The following is a 15,593-nucleotide window of genomic DNA, read 5'->3' as shown; positions in this document are numbered from 1 at the left end:
TGTCTTGAAACAAAGATTTACACACTTGACTGCACTTGTTGACCAATTATGTGTAAATCTCTGTATACATATGTAAGAACGTGTCTTTACAAAATTATTTCAGAGCAATGCAAATTATTTTTAGTCAATTGTTTCAGAGGCTGTAGCATGTCAAGAAAACTTTCCTGTAGTTTTTTTTTGTAGCAAACATTGAGTTGCTGAATTCAGGTAATTTTCATAATTGCTGATAGAATACAATCACTAAACCGTTTCAGTGATGTCTTATTTGAAGCAACTTCATGTGCAGAATAGAGATGTGTTGTTGGGCTTCTGGTGAAGCTGTATCTTCCAGGAAACCACACTGAAGCAGCAGTACTCCAGCATTGTGATGATGCTTGCCTGCCTGAACTGTACCCTGAAATGCCTCATCTGCCTCTGTTATAATGTAAATTGTACAGTAATACACAATGCAGCAAAGCTCTTAGCTTAACAATTTATATGAAAACTATGTAACACTTTCATTTTAAGGAATAGTGAAGATTACTCATCCATGAGATGCATTTTGCATTAGTATTCTCAGTGCAGGAGTCCATGTGTGGCTGAGGAAACCCTGTCCCTTCATCTTCTAGCTCAAGCTTTTGCATTTAAGTGGCATATGTAACAAACTGACTAAAGGTCCAGCTTTTAAAACAATGTGTAATATGTGGATACTGCTTACTCAGACTGCTCCTAGATGCAAGTAGGGCTTTGGGGCTTTGAAACAATACAGGCTCTACCCCATATTTCACTGAGGCATTTCAAAGCCTGTGATGGGTCTCATGCCACTGTATTGTGTGGCTAATACTTGGCTGGTAGAATACAGGAAGGGTTTGAAGTGACTTACAGAAGGAACCATTTGTGTACTATCAGGTTTATAAGCTGAAGTTGTATTCATTAGGTAAAGGGAATCCATACTAGGCAATAACAGCCAAAGATACTTAGCATGCTTGCGTCAGAATATTCTGAAATACTGTCAGGTGAACTCTTCTCATGAGGACCACACTCCTATCTTGCCACATGCACATGGGTAGGTCTAGTACTAGTAGTACTTTGCGCTCTTGAAACAAAAAATAGTACTATGGAATTACTGATCCATGTGTGCTGTCCACCTGGCTTCCATTTAGCTTAAATGCATGTAAGAACAAACAGTTCTATAGGCTGAAACAGGCTTTCATTTAAAATCATAAGTCTACATCTTAAACAGACCTGTTTCCGAAAAATTGCTAATTTATGCTTCAGTCATCATAATCTAGAAAAAATGGAAATCTCACTGCTCTCATTCCAAATAAGTTAAATATATAATCCCTGTTCCTCAAGTAGAAAATGTTCCTGAAATTGACTTGAGTGCTGATTGGAACTTGTGGAAAGATTCTCATTTACTGCAGCAAATTTGCAGCAGACCTGGCGGTAATTGCAAAATTGCAACCATTTTCACCACAGTGTCAAGAAGATAGAGAAGGAAGGGCCTATTTTTCCAAAATGCCACTTCCTTAGGTAAAGGTTTTCTCTTTCTTTTTCTAAGTATGATAATTTTCCTAGAATATAATAAAAACTATTATCTGTATCAAACAATTCTTATTGAGGTGTTCTTTGTCATCTTTAGTTTGGAAATTGTTAAAGAGAAGTAATAAAGATGCTTTGTAATTTTTAATGTAGTCAGAGGGATGTTTTGTGAGCAGTGCTCACAGCCTCCATATCAGAATATCTAGTGTTGCCAGAGAATTGATTCTTAAAGAAAAAAAATCAAAGCAGGCTCAGGAGAAACTGCTGAGTCTGCCTTGCTGTCCCATGACATCACAAAGAACATGAAGTGATGATAATGCAGTTTGCAAAGATGCAATTACTTTAAGTATCTATTGGGCAGGAAAGATGCAAGCTAATCTTATTACTAATCATTTAACAGCCTATGTATTAATCATAGACGTTATAGTTTAATGGCTGCTGTTTGCCATCTTTTTGTATTTCTATGGCTTTTAAAATTTTGTGGGTTTTTTGCTATTACTATGCATCAAGTGCAGATTAAATATTGATACAGTATTTTAAAGCAACATGTATCTCTTTTGGCATAAAAGTATTTGGATATATGAAATACTAAATGAAGAAAAACATTTGGTGGGTTCTGAAACAACAAGGGTTGCCCCTAAACTGTAGGCTTATTTCTTCAGATGCCTTGAAGGATATATTCATTCACACAGCTTATGACCGGATTTGAGTTGGTCATAAAATATTGTAAAGTAAGATAATTAAAGAAGTATCTTCAGGGGTAATGAATTGAATAGAGATAACAAACTCTTTCTCAAATGGCACAATTTAATTTAGTTCAATAGGCTTGGCCTGCTTATTACACCTGAGTTTTGTCTGCCAGACTTGAAAGTTTCATCTACAGAAAACTTATATTGTGTGTGGTTTTTGTTTAGTTGGCTTTTGGGATTTTGGTTTTTTTTTTTTTTGTGGTGGCTTTGTTTTTTTTTTTTAGTGGTTTGGGGTTTGTTTGGTGGTTTGTGGGGTTTTTGTTGTTGTGGTGTGGTGGTTTGTTGTTTTTTTGTGTGTGTGTGCTTTTTTTGTGTGTGTGTGCTTTTTTTGTGTGTGTGTGCTTGGGGGGTATGGACTGTTAATTTTATGCTGCATTTGTAGCTCAGAATTTGAGAAACTATAATTTGAAAAATCACTGACAGCCTTGTCTAGAGGATACACATGCAACAGCTGTTTACTGAACACAAAATTTTGTTGTGAATGCCCAGCATTTGGTTCCATACTGTCAATGGATATACATGCCCAACATGGTACAAGATCTTTTCATTCAGCTGTAGGTCTTGGTAATCACTAAAACTGAGACACTGAGAACTGCAAGGGAAGTTGGGCACTTAACTCCCCTAGACTCCTTTATTAATTCCCCTTCTTGCACACCTGGTCTTAGCAATGTCATTGGGGAACAGTCAATTGTCTGGGTTCTTAATGTGAAATGAGCTGATGACTTGGATATAATGCATGTTTCTACTAAATATTTCTTGCTCCTAACCAAGAAATTCCATTACATCTTGTGGGAAGACACTTTATATTAGGTAAACTGCTATGGCTCATAGACAAGGACCGAGTTTTGATAATCCGAGATGTGTGATGGTGAATGAGTCCTTCTACAGCAGAGTCGAAATATGAAAGTACTTAAATCAGTTTCCGGAATCAGACATCTAGACTAGAGGCAATCCCTGTTTATCAATCCTGTAAAGCTTTCCTTGCCTATAAGGGAGATCTGTGCTGGTTGGCCAGACTGCAGCTCTACTCAGGGGCTAAGAAAAAAGTGATGAAAATTTCTAGCATTTTGTCTTGGAGGAGCATGCTACTTTTCCAGGAATACAACTTCTCCTTCTCAGTATCTTTTTCAAAGATAGAAAAAGGCATTGGAATTATCAAACTCATGATTGCCAGGCCTTGGTACCCCACTTGGCTAATGGGCCAAACAGACAATACCTAGCATGGAGGGAGCTATGATACATAGTATGTGGGACAGTATGGATAGTCTGTGTATCTTTCACATGGTTTTTCTTGCTCGCAGTGAGACAAGGCTGATGCGCTGTCCCAGTGCAGCAGGTAGGTGCAAAAAAAGACTCTTGCCTTGTTGAGGTCATGTTCTGTATCTTGACTTTACTTCTCCATAGTTCAGGTCTGATTCTGTGTAGATGGCACTTCTTCTTTGCTTTGGTTCAAAAAGTGCTCCATACAGCACCATTTTTTTAATACTAATTCTCATAATAACCTTCTCTTTGCAAATCTCTCTTGGATCAGAAAAGAATGTATAGTACTAATGTGAAATAAGTAAAATGAAACAATGACTTGATAGTAATTTCCATACTGTAATGCCATACTCATACCTGTCACTCACTAGTTGGAAATAGAGTCTCTTGTTGAAGCAGTTCTGACTCCCATCACTTACAGACAGTAGGATCTTCACTTCCAAGCAATCTTATGAAATTTTGTTGTGAGTCCTAACTAAACAGCTGGCAGGGCTCTAAGTAAATCTAAATGTTGCTGTAGTGTACAGGTAATCATTCTAGACTCACTTTATAAGCAATGAAGGAAAAAAAACAATAGTCTTAAAGTGTTTCTTTGCATTTTAACATAGATCTTGAAAATACTGCAATACACCCTAAAATGCTTGATTCTTTCAGTTGTCTACAGAGTGAGGTAGACATGAGGTAGACATGAGCCAGCTCAGATATGGACAGGTACTTTATGAAAGGCTAAATTTTGATGAGATTAATCCCACTCTGTATATCTCAATGGTTTCTTCCCATGCGGGGTTGTATGTATGTCATATGAATTAACCAGTCATGCTTTAACTCCATTTGAAAGGATAATTCAGCCTAAGAGAAAAACATTTTATTTCTCCTTCCCTCAAAGGTCCCTTCTATTTTTGCCTTAAGTGAGCTGTCATGAGTTCTAAGATCCCATGTGGATTGACTTTTCCTCCTTTTTTAGTAGAAGATGAATGTATAGGGACTTACCTGTTGTTTTTTCTTTTAATTGTGGAACAACTGCAAAAACATGAGCAGTCCATTGCACTCTTCACTGAGACGCATAAAGGGTGTTCCACCCTAGGAAACTTCCATAGGACAGTTATGTGTGAAAATGTTTCCTGGTTTGGGACAGGACAATAAGCATACTCCCTGATCCCCTAGGCCAGCACACATTATACTTAAGCCATTCAGACTGTACAGTTTTTGTCAAGTCTATTCCCAAACATGCTAACAACTTACTAGCTGCCATATTATGTCTGTCTTAAAAGTATCTGGGAAATCTGTTCTGGTCTCCACAGCTACCCAGAAAACTATTGATGAGAAGACTTAATTTGCCAGTCTTGTTAGTATGTGTCAGCCTTTTCTTTTTTTGTTAAGCAGCTGAAATGATGGAACACACTTGGTGTGTCTTTAGACTGTGATATATAAAAAATTTATTATGTTGGGGTGTATGTGTGTATAAGACTTCAGAAAAATGAAAATGATCAAGCAAAAATGCTGCTAACCACTTTGGCAGTGTTTACACTGCCAGCAGCTTCAGCAGTAAGTGTGTTTGTTTGGTGTTTTGTTTGTTTGGTGTTTTGTTTGTTTGGTGTTTTGTTTGTTTGGTGTTTTGTTTGTTTGGTGTTTTGTTTGTTTGGTGTTTTGTTTGTTTGGTGTTTTGTTTGTTTGGTGTTTTGTTTGTTTGGTGTTTTGTTTGTTTGGTGTTTTGTTTGTTTGGTGTTTTGTTTGTTTGGTGTTTTGTTTGTTTGGTGTTTTGTTTGTTTGGTGTTTTGTTTGTTTGGTGTTTTGTTTGTTTGGTGTTTTGTTTGTTTGGTGTTTTGTTTGTTTGGTGTTTTGTTTGTTTGGTGTTTTGTTTGTTTGGTGTTTTGTTTGTTTGGTGTTTTGTTTGTTTTGTTTTAAAGTTCTGGCTAAATAATCCACATCCTGGAGGAGATTTGTGTAGATCTTTGTAACACATCATGTTTCCTCTTTCTTTGAATAGGTTCTGATATATTCCATTGACATTTGGCTGTTATTGACCTCCCTGCTTGTGCCTGTTGAAATGAGTAGGGTTGTTTATACCTATGAAGAGTGTTATATTTTCTGTAATTTTGCATTTTTTCTCAACAAACATAGTTCACTGTGAGAGAAACTGAAGTCCTAAGCATATATTGCAAAAGAAAATGTTTGTGCTCCATGTCTTATGCTCATGATGAGTTTTTTCTTACTGCTAATTGAGAAGGCGCTTATTGTGCCATGTTGAAATGCAAGTGTGTCCTCTCTGTGGATGCCAGTGCTAAGTATCTAAGTGCATTGTCCTCACCATGCTCAGTGATGTCACTAGAACTCTGAAAGGCAAATGGGGAAAAATATAGACCCCAAACCAGTCTCAGTTCCTTCTTAACATGGGAAAAGGGAAGGCAACTTGAAATTTTTAGGGGATTGTCTTGGCAACTATGTTGGTACTTTGCATGACCCTGGGGCAGTGCAGTTTTGCGCGGACCCCTTACAGAAGCAAGTGGCTGTCTGCCATGATCAGCCCTGTGATATATACCCATAAAGTTCACATGGTCAGGAGACAGAAAAACCGTTATTACAGGAAAAGCTAAATAGATCTCAGGCTTTAAATTTATGATGTGCTGGATATCTGAAACAGAGCCAATGCCAAAAAGTAGGTATGTTTCACTTAGAGAGCAAAACTCCCAAGGCTTTAATGTTTTGAGCTGGGGAGGAAAAGAAGTACTTGAGAAATACTGTATATTTTTTGTTTGTTTGTTTTTTGTTGTTGTTGTTTTTTGTTTTGTTTTGTTTGACACTGACACATTACTTGAATCAGTAACTAAAACTGTTTCATAAAAATGGATTATTATTTTCCAGTTGAAGACACCCTGTATTGATTTACATAATTGTAATTGTATGTTTTCCTGCAAGAGTAATTATGGATGGGGAAGTGTTGATTGGCTTCTAATGAGATTTAGACATCAAGCTATTTCTTTACAACTCTGTTATCAGTGGCCTGAGATCCCTGCCATGTGTGCCAGGGCTGAGAAGCTAACTATACAAAACTAATGTGTGCATTATTGGCCAGGAGTGTTGATCTGATGAAGGGTATGAGGTTCAACAAGGACAAGTGCTGGGACCTGCCCTTGGATCACAACAACCCCAGGCTTGGGGAAAAGTGGTTGGAAAGCTGCCTGGCAGAAAAGGACCTGGGGGTGTTGATCAACAGCTAGCTGAACATGAGCCAGCAGTGTGTCCAGGTGTCCAAAAAGGCCAACAGCATTCTGGCTTGTATCAGAAATAGTGTAGCCAGCAGGACTAGAGAAGTGATTGTCCCCCTGTACTCAGCACTAGAGAAGCCCCACCTTGAATCCTGTGTTCACTTTTGGGCCCCTCACTACAGGAAACACACTGAGGTTCTGGAGAGGGTGCAGAGGAGGGTGATGAGGCTGGTGAGGGGCCTGGAGCACAGGTCTGATAAGGAACGACTGAGGGAGCTGGGGCTGTTTAACCTGGAGAAAAGGAGACTGAGGGGAGACCTTATCGCTGTCTACAACTACCTGAGAGGAGGTTGTAGCATGGAGGGTGTTGGTCTCTTCTCCCATGTAGCAAGCAATAGGACAAGAGGAATTCCTCAAGTTATGCCAGGGGAGGTTAGGTTCAATATTAGGAAAATTTTCTCCATGGAAAGGGTTGTAAAACACTGGAACAGGCTGCCCAGGGGAGCAGTGGAGTCACCATCCCTGGAGGTGTTTAAAAGATGCATAGACGAGGCTCTTAGGGACATGGTTTAGTATCAGAGTTAGGTTAATTGTTGGATTAAGTGATCTCTTCCAACTGAAATGATTCTATGATTCCATTATTTTCTTTGTGAAATGAGTGAATAAACCTATTGTTGCTTGGTGAAGATGGCAGTCTTCATGAGGGCAAGTACTCTAGTTCCCTGTACATCAAGAACAAACCAGTTTCTGAAACACCGCATCTCTGATTTTGAAAATTCAAATTTGTAGTCTGCCGTGTGCAACATAAATCCTCCCAGTGCCTTATTCAACAAAATAATGAATTTATCTGTGTTTTGAAGAGCAAGCAATCTTTGCTTGTGTCTTCCTAAGACCTGGAACAGTGTAGGCTCTGAGCACATTGAGGCTTTAACAAAACTCCCCCAAAATAATCTGTGTAGATGAGTGCTTGTCATCAGTGTTCACATGTGTATTTTTTAACCACCTATTTTACTAGCCAGCTATCTTGCTGCAATATGCAGAGAAGCTATCAGATTTCATATTAATGGCATTTGTATTTAGCCAGATGGCAAAATCCAGATGTTAGTGATAAGTAATATTCTTTAATATTCAAATCAGCACTGCCCTATGCTCCTGTACAAACAGTCTCCGTTCTGATTGCTCTGTTTTTAAAAGTGTAGCTATTATGAGTCTACTGAGAACAACTGTTGTTTAGAAACAACCAAGTCAACTTCTTGTCCTCAAAAGCACTTGGAAACACAATAGCATAACTAGTAAAGGCTGATATGGGGTGAAAAATCAATTTCAGAGATAAATGAACTGAAAAACACTTCACATGGTGAAAGAGAAAATAAAAACAGAGACTGGACTGGGACAAATGCTTCTCTTGTAGCTTCATATTCTGTGTACCTGTACTAAATCTCTGTGTGAATGCTATATTACAGCATTTTCTTTTTACTTACAACTTCCATAGTCACCTGTTTTCTCTGTCTGCAAAAGTTGCATTAATCCTACAGATGGCTGTTTGGCTAGTGTCTGAGGACCTCTATCATCATATTTGCTAATTCACAAGATATGGGACAGTTAATGGCTAAAGATAGGGTATCTGACCTGTATTTGAGAGAGAACAGGAAAAAATGCCTTTTACCTATCATTTTCTTCATGCTATCTAAACTTTCACATGCCAATACATAAGAATTTAGGAAGAAAGGGACTCCATTACAACAGGTATTGTAAGGAGTCTGACTAATAGATGAGTTTTGCTTAAGAGAGGTTGAGGCCAGCCTCTATTAAGCCATCTTACACGTTTTCTACATGGTAATGACTATTTGTTATGATGTATACAAACTGCTTGCCTGTACATCTGTCTATCTGAAGTACATCTACTTAATAGGCGAATGTGGCCCTCACTTATCTTATATAAGCCCTTAAAATGGACTTGAAACCTTTGAAAGTTTTTCACAAAAGAAAAAATCACTTTAGAAAGTCTGTGTTATGACAATTAGGCATAACCCCTAATCCAGAAAAAAAGTATAAATCAGTAATGAATGTTTCTTCTCTCTGCAGACTTGTTTATTAGGAGGGTGGGAGGAAAAAGTACCTATTAAGGTATGGAAGAGTTAGCTATGAGGATATTAATACAGATACAGACTGGCATGTGATCTGCATAGCAGTTTGTATTTGAATGGCAAGTTTGTTAGCACATGGAATTGCTTAAGCTGCTCAGGCGTGTGAGCTGAGCAACATCTGTGATTTGAATAATGACTCAACTAGAGAACGATTTGTCTTCAGTATTACAAAGTTTGAGAGAAAATATGGCAATTTGCTTTTATCATAAAAAAGACAGAATGTAATTACAAAATCTTATCACAGCAGTATTTTTTTAAAAAGTAATATGAATCATCAAAAGAACAAATTAAATTCAGTAGATGGACACAAATATGATGCAGTAAAACATCAACAGCAATAATATATCAAAACATGACCAGCAGCTGAACCCAATCAAAATTTGACTGGATTATACAAAAGTCAGTTGACAAGATGCATCAGCTTTAAATTTTCTCATTACATTTTAATTCAATACCATTTAGCCTCTTACTGGCCACATTCTGAAATGCATTACTGAGACTTGGCATGGAGCATCCTATGACACAGGGGTGGGTGAAAACAAATTGTGCCTAGTGTCTCGCGTGTCGGTTACATAGCCCCTGCAGTCAATGTGCTCACACAAGCTCACAACCAGACTAGTGTTTATAACACAAGCAAGGAAATATTATCTAGCCAGTGGAATATTTTGGTTAAATTACATAGATTTCTGTCTTGCTATTCTTTTGTGATCACTGTCATTTAAGTTCTTGTGTCTTTATTTTGTAAATTTATTTTTTCAGAAACCTCCATCAGCCTCATGCTGACCTCTGGGACTCTGGTTAGCATTAAATATTTCACATTCCTTTTTACCAAATGCTCCTCTGTGTTTTCTGCTGAACCCATTATTTTGGGAAGTAAAAAAGTCACAGTATGCAAACATAATAGACTTTTCTATGGCATGCCTTGTGCTTTCTTTTGTCCTCTCCTTGCACACGCTATGTACATGCAGCTGCTCTTCCCCACTAATTTAGGTGGTTACTAATGGTAGTGGGCATTGGATTGTAGGTCAGTTTATGAGGTTCAAGAACAAGAGGGATGGGATTTACCATCAGGGAGGTTATCTTCTACCTGACATCTTCAAAACCTCCAGCTCCGTCACATTTGTTACTCAGGACAACTTTTGTGCCCCTCTTGGCCCATGGGGGTGTAGTTAGGGCTGAGCCTGTGCTCTTGGGGAGATGAGTCTTTGAGTTGGGTACTCAGTAATTTTGCTTCTAAATGACATTTTGCTGCAACTTCTGTCATGACAGACCTAAAGGAACCTATTATTTCTGTTTAATGAGGCATCATTATGAAAATATAATGGAGATATAATTGATTGAAATACCAGCAGAGAATTTGCTTTTTTCTCCTTTTCCTGAATGAGATTCTTTTTTTCCTACAGAATTATCTGCAGAAAACTTTTAGCCAAGTATCAACTCTTTCAACTAAAACCTATCTTTGTTTTAATGTTGATATCAAAACATTCTACTATGGAGCTACTGTGTGATACCCAAGAATAAAAACAGATCCATACGGATGGAAATGGTAGCTAGCACTTCTTATAGCAAGTACTGTACACCTGTTTTCTTCAGCTAGCAGGATGGTGAGACAAAGTGAGTGCAAGGGAGTTTCAGCCAGTTCAGGTTCTCTTCAGCAGGCAGCTAGAGCTGCTAAGGCTGAGGGAACAGGGTCAGAGCTAGGTTGTATGACTGGTGTACACAGGAGAGTCAGAAAGAAAAGACCTGGAGACCTTTCCATTAAGGAATCTGGGGAAACCTAATCTTTCAGTTTTGCAAGTGGGGCAAAAAAGAGAAGAGTCTTTGTCTGTCAGTTAGTTGTTGCTTCAACACAGCACTCTTCCCTCAACAGGCAAGAACGCAATTGTTGATGAAAAGGTGAGGTGTGAGTTCATGACACCAAGCCAAGTGCATGTTTTATTTCTGTGCCTACTTCTGACAAGGGCCTGGACTGTTCTGATTGGATGAGGAAAGGTGGGTTAAGGATTAAGGAGCTGAAACACTCTGTGAAAGGAAGGTATCGTGGTTTAATCCCAGCTGGCAACTAGGACCATGCAGCTGCTTGCTTACTGTCCATAAGTGGGATGTGGGAGAGAATTGAAAAGGGGAGAAGGAAGAAAACCTCGTCAGTTAAGATAAGAACAGTATAATAGGACAGCAAAGAGGAAGAGAAAATAATAATAATAATAATAATAGAGTATGCAAAACAAGTGGTGAACAATACAATTGCTTGTGGCCCATGACACTGCCTGTCAGTTCCTGAGCAATGATATTTGCTCCCAGGCCAACTCCGGTTTATATACTGAGCATGACATCATATGGTAAGGAACACCCCTTTGGCCAGCTTGGGTCTGTTGTCCTGGCTTTGTTCCCTCCCAGCTCCTTGTGCACCTGCAGCGTTCTCCCTGAAAAGTTCTTGACTTGGTATAAACGTTGCCTGGCAACAAACAAAACATCAGTGTGTTATCAATGTTCTCATACTAAATCCAAAACACAGCACTATACCAGCTACTAGGGAGAAAATTAACTCTATCCCAGCTTCAATCAGGACACCTTCACATCTTCAGATAGTAAGAAAGGGTTGATAGAAACCTGAATCAGTCTGAGCATTTGTAATGGAAAACAATGAGTTCTTAGATCTTATTAAATTAATCAGCTAGATCTTTGGTCTCATGCTGAAGGGAGGACTAAATACGATAACATGTTTTTCTTTTTACCTTTCTGGATACCCTATAATGGAACAACGTTTTCTTTCATATCTCGAACAGCACAGGGCAGATTTTGTGGGAAGGTTGTGAAGGTCTAACTTACCTATATTTATTCACATTGCATAGTATCTTAGCCTGATTCATTCCAATAGACTTGCTTACAAATCAAGTTTCTATTCAATTGTGATAGAAAAATCAGAATTCATTTTACAGAGTTGAAATTGCAAATGTTGCTTTAGAATTAACAATGGAGTCTTGTCTGCTGTGAAGACGTTAGGAGACAGTAAAATAGCCCGTAGTCAAAGTTTCTATACTTATCTCATCTGCTGTACAATGTTGTCTATTCTGTCATTTTATCACTGGTAAATTTTTGCTTTGTAGTTCAGAAATTAGTAGTGAGAGAAAGCTGCAAAAAAATGAAGCTCAAACTCGACATCTCAGCGTGCTCCAAGAAGAGCACTAAAACGTCAACTGATTTGCCAGGTCTTCAGGCACAACTACAGTTTTCCATTAACACATTGAACTAGCTCTGCTATAACAGATAAAAGTCCCCTTCAAAAGAAGAAAGAAAAGATTTGGAGTAGGTCATTACCTAAATTAACTAGAACAAAAAAAATTCACAGCTTCTTTCAGAAAGCTTTCTACTCTGCAATGCATACTTCATTCGCATGGGTCTTACCACCAAATATTTATAAATTTCTTGCTTTTTTGTCTGTTGTTTTCTAGAGGTATATTCTTGCAAAAGTGATCAGCCTGTAAGAAGGAAATTATTTCTTTTGCTGCAGGTGTATTGAGCAAAAGATGAAGTAGTAATCTAGGAGTTGGATTGTATGCAAATTTTCACTTGTTCAATTATTTCACTTTATAATACTTAGTTTTAGGGTTATTTAATCCTGCACAAACATCTGCAATAACAATAGTAGTGTCATAAATGGTTCAGATCAGTTTAAGGGAAGAAAAAAGAAAAGCCTTCACCCAAAGTTTCAACATTTTAACTTACTTACCCTTTCAGATAAACCCTTGGGTATAGATTAGGCCTTCACATCTGTATTCTGGATAACTCCAAGGAGGCTTCCTGCTCTGAGTACATAACAATGACAAGCTGTTACTGGACTCCACAAAATGAGCACATATTAGGGGCTCCAGTGGCACCTATTTAGCAGCTCTGCTGCTGATGTACATCACAGATGCCTGTTCTTCCCCTCTCAGCTCCATACAGTTCTACCTGGTTTCCTCAGCTTGGTGTGGGGGATCAAGCCAAGCCTTGACATTGATGAAATCTCTGCATTGAACAAGTATAAAGCGCAACTTATGGCCACGAGCCTTATGGCAGCTCGGAAACAGCATGTGCCATTTTTCGAAGTGAGTCTCCATGCAGGAGCTGACTGGAAGATAAGTACACTGAAGAAGCTTGGTCAGCCAGCAAGAACCAATTTGTCCTATTGGAGAGGTTATTTGATTGAGATTTTGGGAGAATCACAGAAGAGCAGAGACTGTGAATGAGAACAGAATGAGAGGGTCGCTTCAGCCACCTGAGAGACACACAGGGTCAGGGAGCAGATACGTGGGTTATGGACGGAAAGCAAGTGATTTTCCCATGAAAGGGAGTTGCAGCACAGAAACTGAGATTGGTAGTGACCAGCCAGCTCATCTCAGTGGCTTCAGTGTTCCTGCATGACTGAAATAACGACAGGGATATTTTGATACCTGAATTTGCTCATAACTTACTGCTTGGTGTCAAGGAGGATTATGTGCACAGAATGAAAGGAATCACAGAAAAGTTTATTTCTAAAAATTGTCTGGGAAATAAAAAGAACAAGACAGTGGACAAAGGCCTATCCATAAATCTGCAGATTAATCCTGAATTAATGCTTTGGATCCAGCCTTTACTTACAGGGAGAGGTGTTGTCCCTTTTCCTTGCAAGTGATTAGTGTCCTACATAATTCAGTGTTAGCCTTTGGGTGTTTGCACTGCTATGTACATGTGTGTACTCTGGCAATAAGCCATAGTCACTCACCTAATGGTGAGGATTAAAATGTTGAACAGCTTCTCCTTCACTGTGCACTCTACCCTGTCAATGAGACAGAGCTCCTGGGGAAAATAAAAAGGTTGCAATCACATTTGCAAAATCTGAGTCGCAATATTATAGATGAAGGAAACAAGCTGCGATTTCACATGCAACTTTTATTCTTACACTCCCTGCTCTTGAGCATTTAGAGTTATGACTTGTTACTTTGATAATAGGAGTAGTTTTTCTTTTTGTCCAAAGAAATCTTATGAAGAAACCCATTATTTTATAGGCATCTGTAGCAAAGTGTCTGCTTCTTGATTCTTCAGGATCATTTGCCAGCTAGGACTATGGCTCTTACTATGTTCATTGATAGCAAAGCTCTTAGCCCATATGAATAAAAGGAAATGGCAGGAAAAGAGTTGAAACATACAGAGTGTCATCAGGACATTATTGGAGAAAGTCCAAATGGGTGGTCTCTTCTTGATCTCAGAGCCTGGCTTTTTCCACAGATATTTGTGGCGCAAACTTGTCCTTATGTTCAGTTGTTCTCATTCCTGTATTATTTTGGCAGATTAATTACTGAAACAAGTGGCTTTTCAGAAGTCTGTTTGCCAAGCCAAAATCAGAATGAGACCACAAAGACACTTCTTTTACTGACTGCATTTCTCCCAGATGAACTTTAATTGGGTGTCATAAAGAAAAGGTCTCAGATTTTTTTTGTTGTTGTTTTAGGAAGGTTATAAGAACCATACGAAACACTAGAAAACTAGACACCATTTATCCCAACTGACCCTATAATTTAGATAGCTCTTCACAATAAAAAAAAAATCCCCAAAATAAGTGGTGTTTTCAGATTTAGCAAAAAGTATGAGATGATCCTGATTTTATGTTCCTGTGTTCGTGCAGCTTTGATACAGTCTGCTTATTCTCTGGAAAACCTTGGAACTATGCTCTGTACAAAGAGAGAGAAGTCTTCAGTCAGATCTTGTGCTGTATGCAATATGCTATAGGAAGTGTGTTACTCTGTCATTAAATATGAAAATGAGCAACCCTGAAGTGAAAAGAACTAATTTTCTTGTATCTTATAGGCTTCTTTGTTCACTTTTATGTTTATTCTTTGTGTATAGAAAAACACTGCCTCAGAAAACTTACAGCTTAAGATATAAGATGATGTTGCTGTTTCCAAGTGACAAGGTTTTTATAAGGTAAAATAGGATAAAACCTGTTCAAAGGTAAAGCCAAAGGGTTATTTATGTGAGTCATGTATCCAAATTTGCTTAAGACTGGGAGTAAAACCAAGTTTTTCAAATGCAAAACTAACATGGTACAACAAAATACTCTCCTTGCAAAATTTTTCAGCAAAATCATAAAACCTGTTGATTTCTAAACATTCCAGATAATGCCTAGAAATTCTTATTATTTTGGTATCCTTTGGTAATTCTTACATAGCAAAAGAAACCATCCTCATTTTCATCTCCAATGATGAAATTACATAGGGAAAAAAACCTTGATCTTTTAAGAGGTGGCAATCTTATTTTCTTATATGTATGTATATATACATATAACACTTTTCCATTCTCCCCATAAACACTGGAGTTCACTTGCACCTGATAAGTAAGTTTGTTCATTCCACATCTTGCATATGTTGAGTAAACTCTAGAGAATTTCACTAGCTGAAGGACGTGATAATTATTTTTCCGTTTTAGAGAAAGGGCATGTGTCTTAGCCAAAGAACTGGAAGGAAAAAAGCATTATTTTGTCGTTTAGCTTTTGATTCTTTCCGCAGACATAACTCTGAAGAGCAAGTAAAAAACTGTTTGACTGCAGTAGATCTAGTGCTTTCTGAAAGATTCACAGGGCTTCTTTTTGGCATCTGGATAGCACTGTGATATCTGCTCATATCTCTAGTTTCTGTTGGCTGTGCTAAGGGATGTTAAGATGTGACTGCCTCCTCCAGCACCTCCAGTCCCAG

The 15,593-nt window shown here is 38.2% G+C and overlaps 1 protein-coding gene across 7 annotated transcripts in view; it reads left to right on the top strand.

Annotated features, from left to right (window-relative positions):
• CHODL (chondrolectin) overlaps positions 1 to 15,593 on the top strand; it is a 30,448-nt gene that overhangs the window by 1,100 nt on the left and 13,755 nt on the right. The window lies entirely within an intron of this gene.

The sequence above is a fragment of the Columba livia genome, chromosome 1 (assembly GCF_036013475.1).
Source record: "Columba livia isolate bColLiv1 breed racing homer chromosome 1, bColLiv1.pat.W.v2, whole genome shotgun sequence".
Lineage (NCBI taxonomy): Eukaryota > Metazoa > Chordata > Aves > Columbiformes > Columbidae > Columba > Columba livia.
Note: the sequence above shows the minus strand (reverse complement) of the source record. Positions and strands in the feature narration are given on the sequence as shown.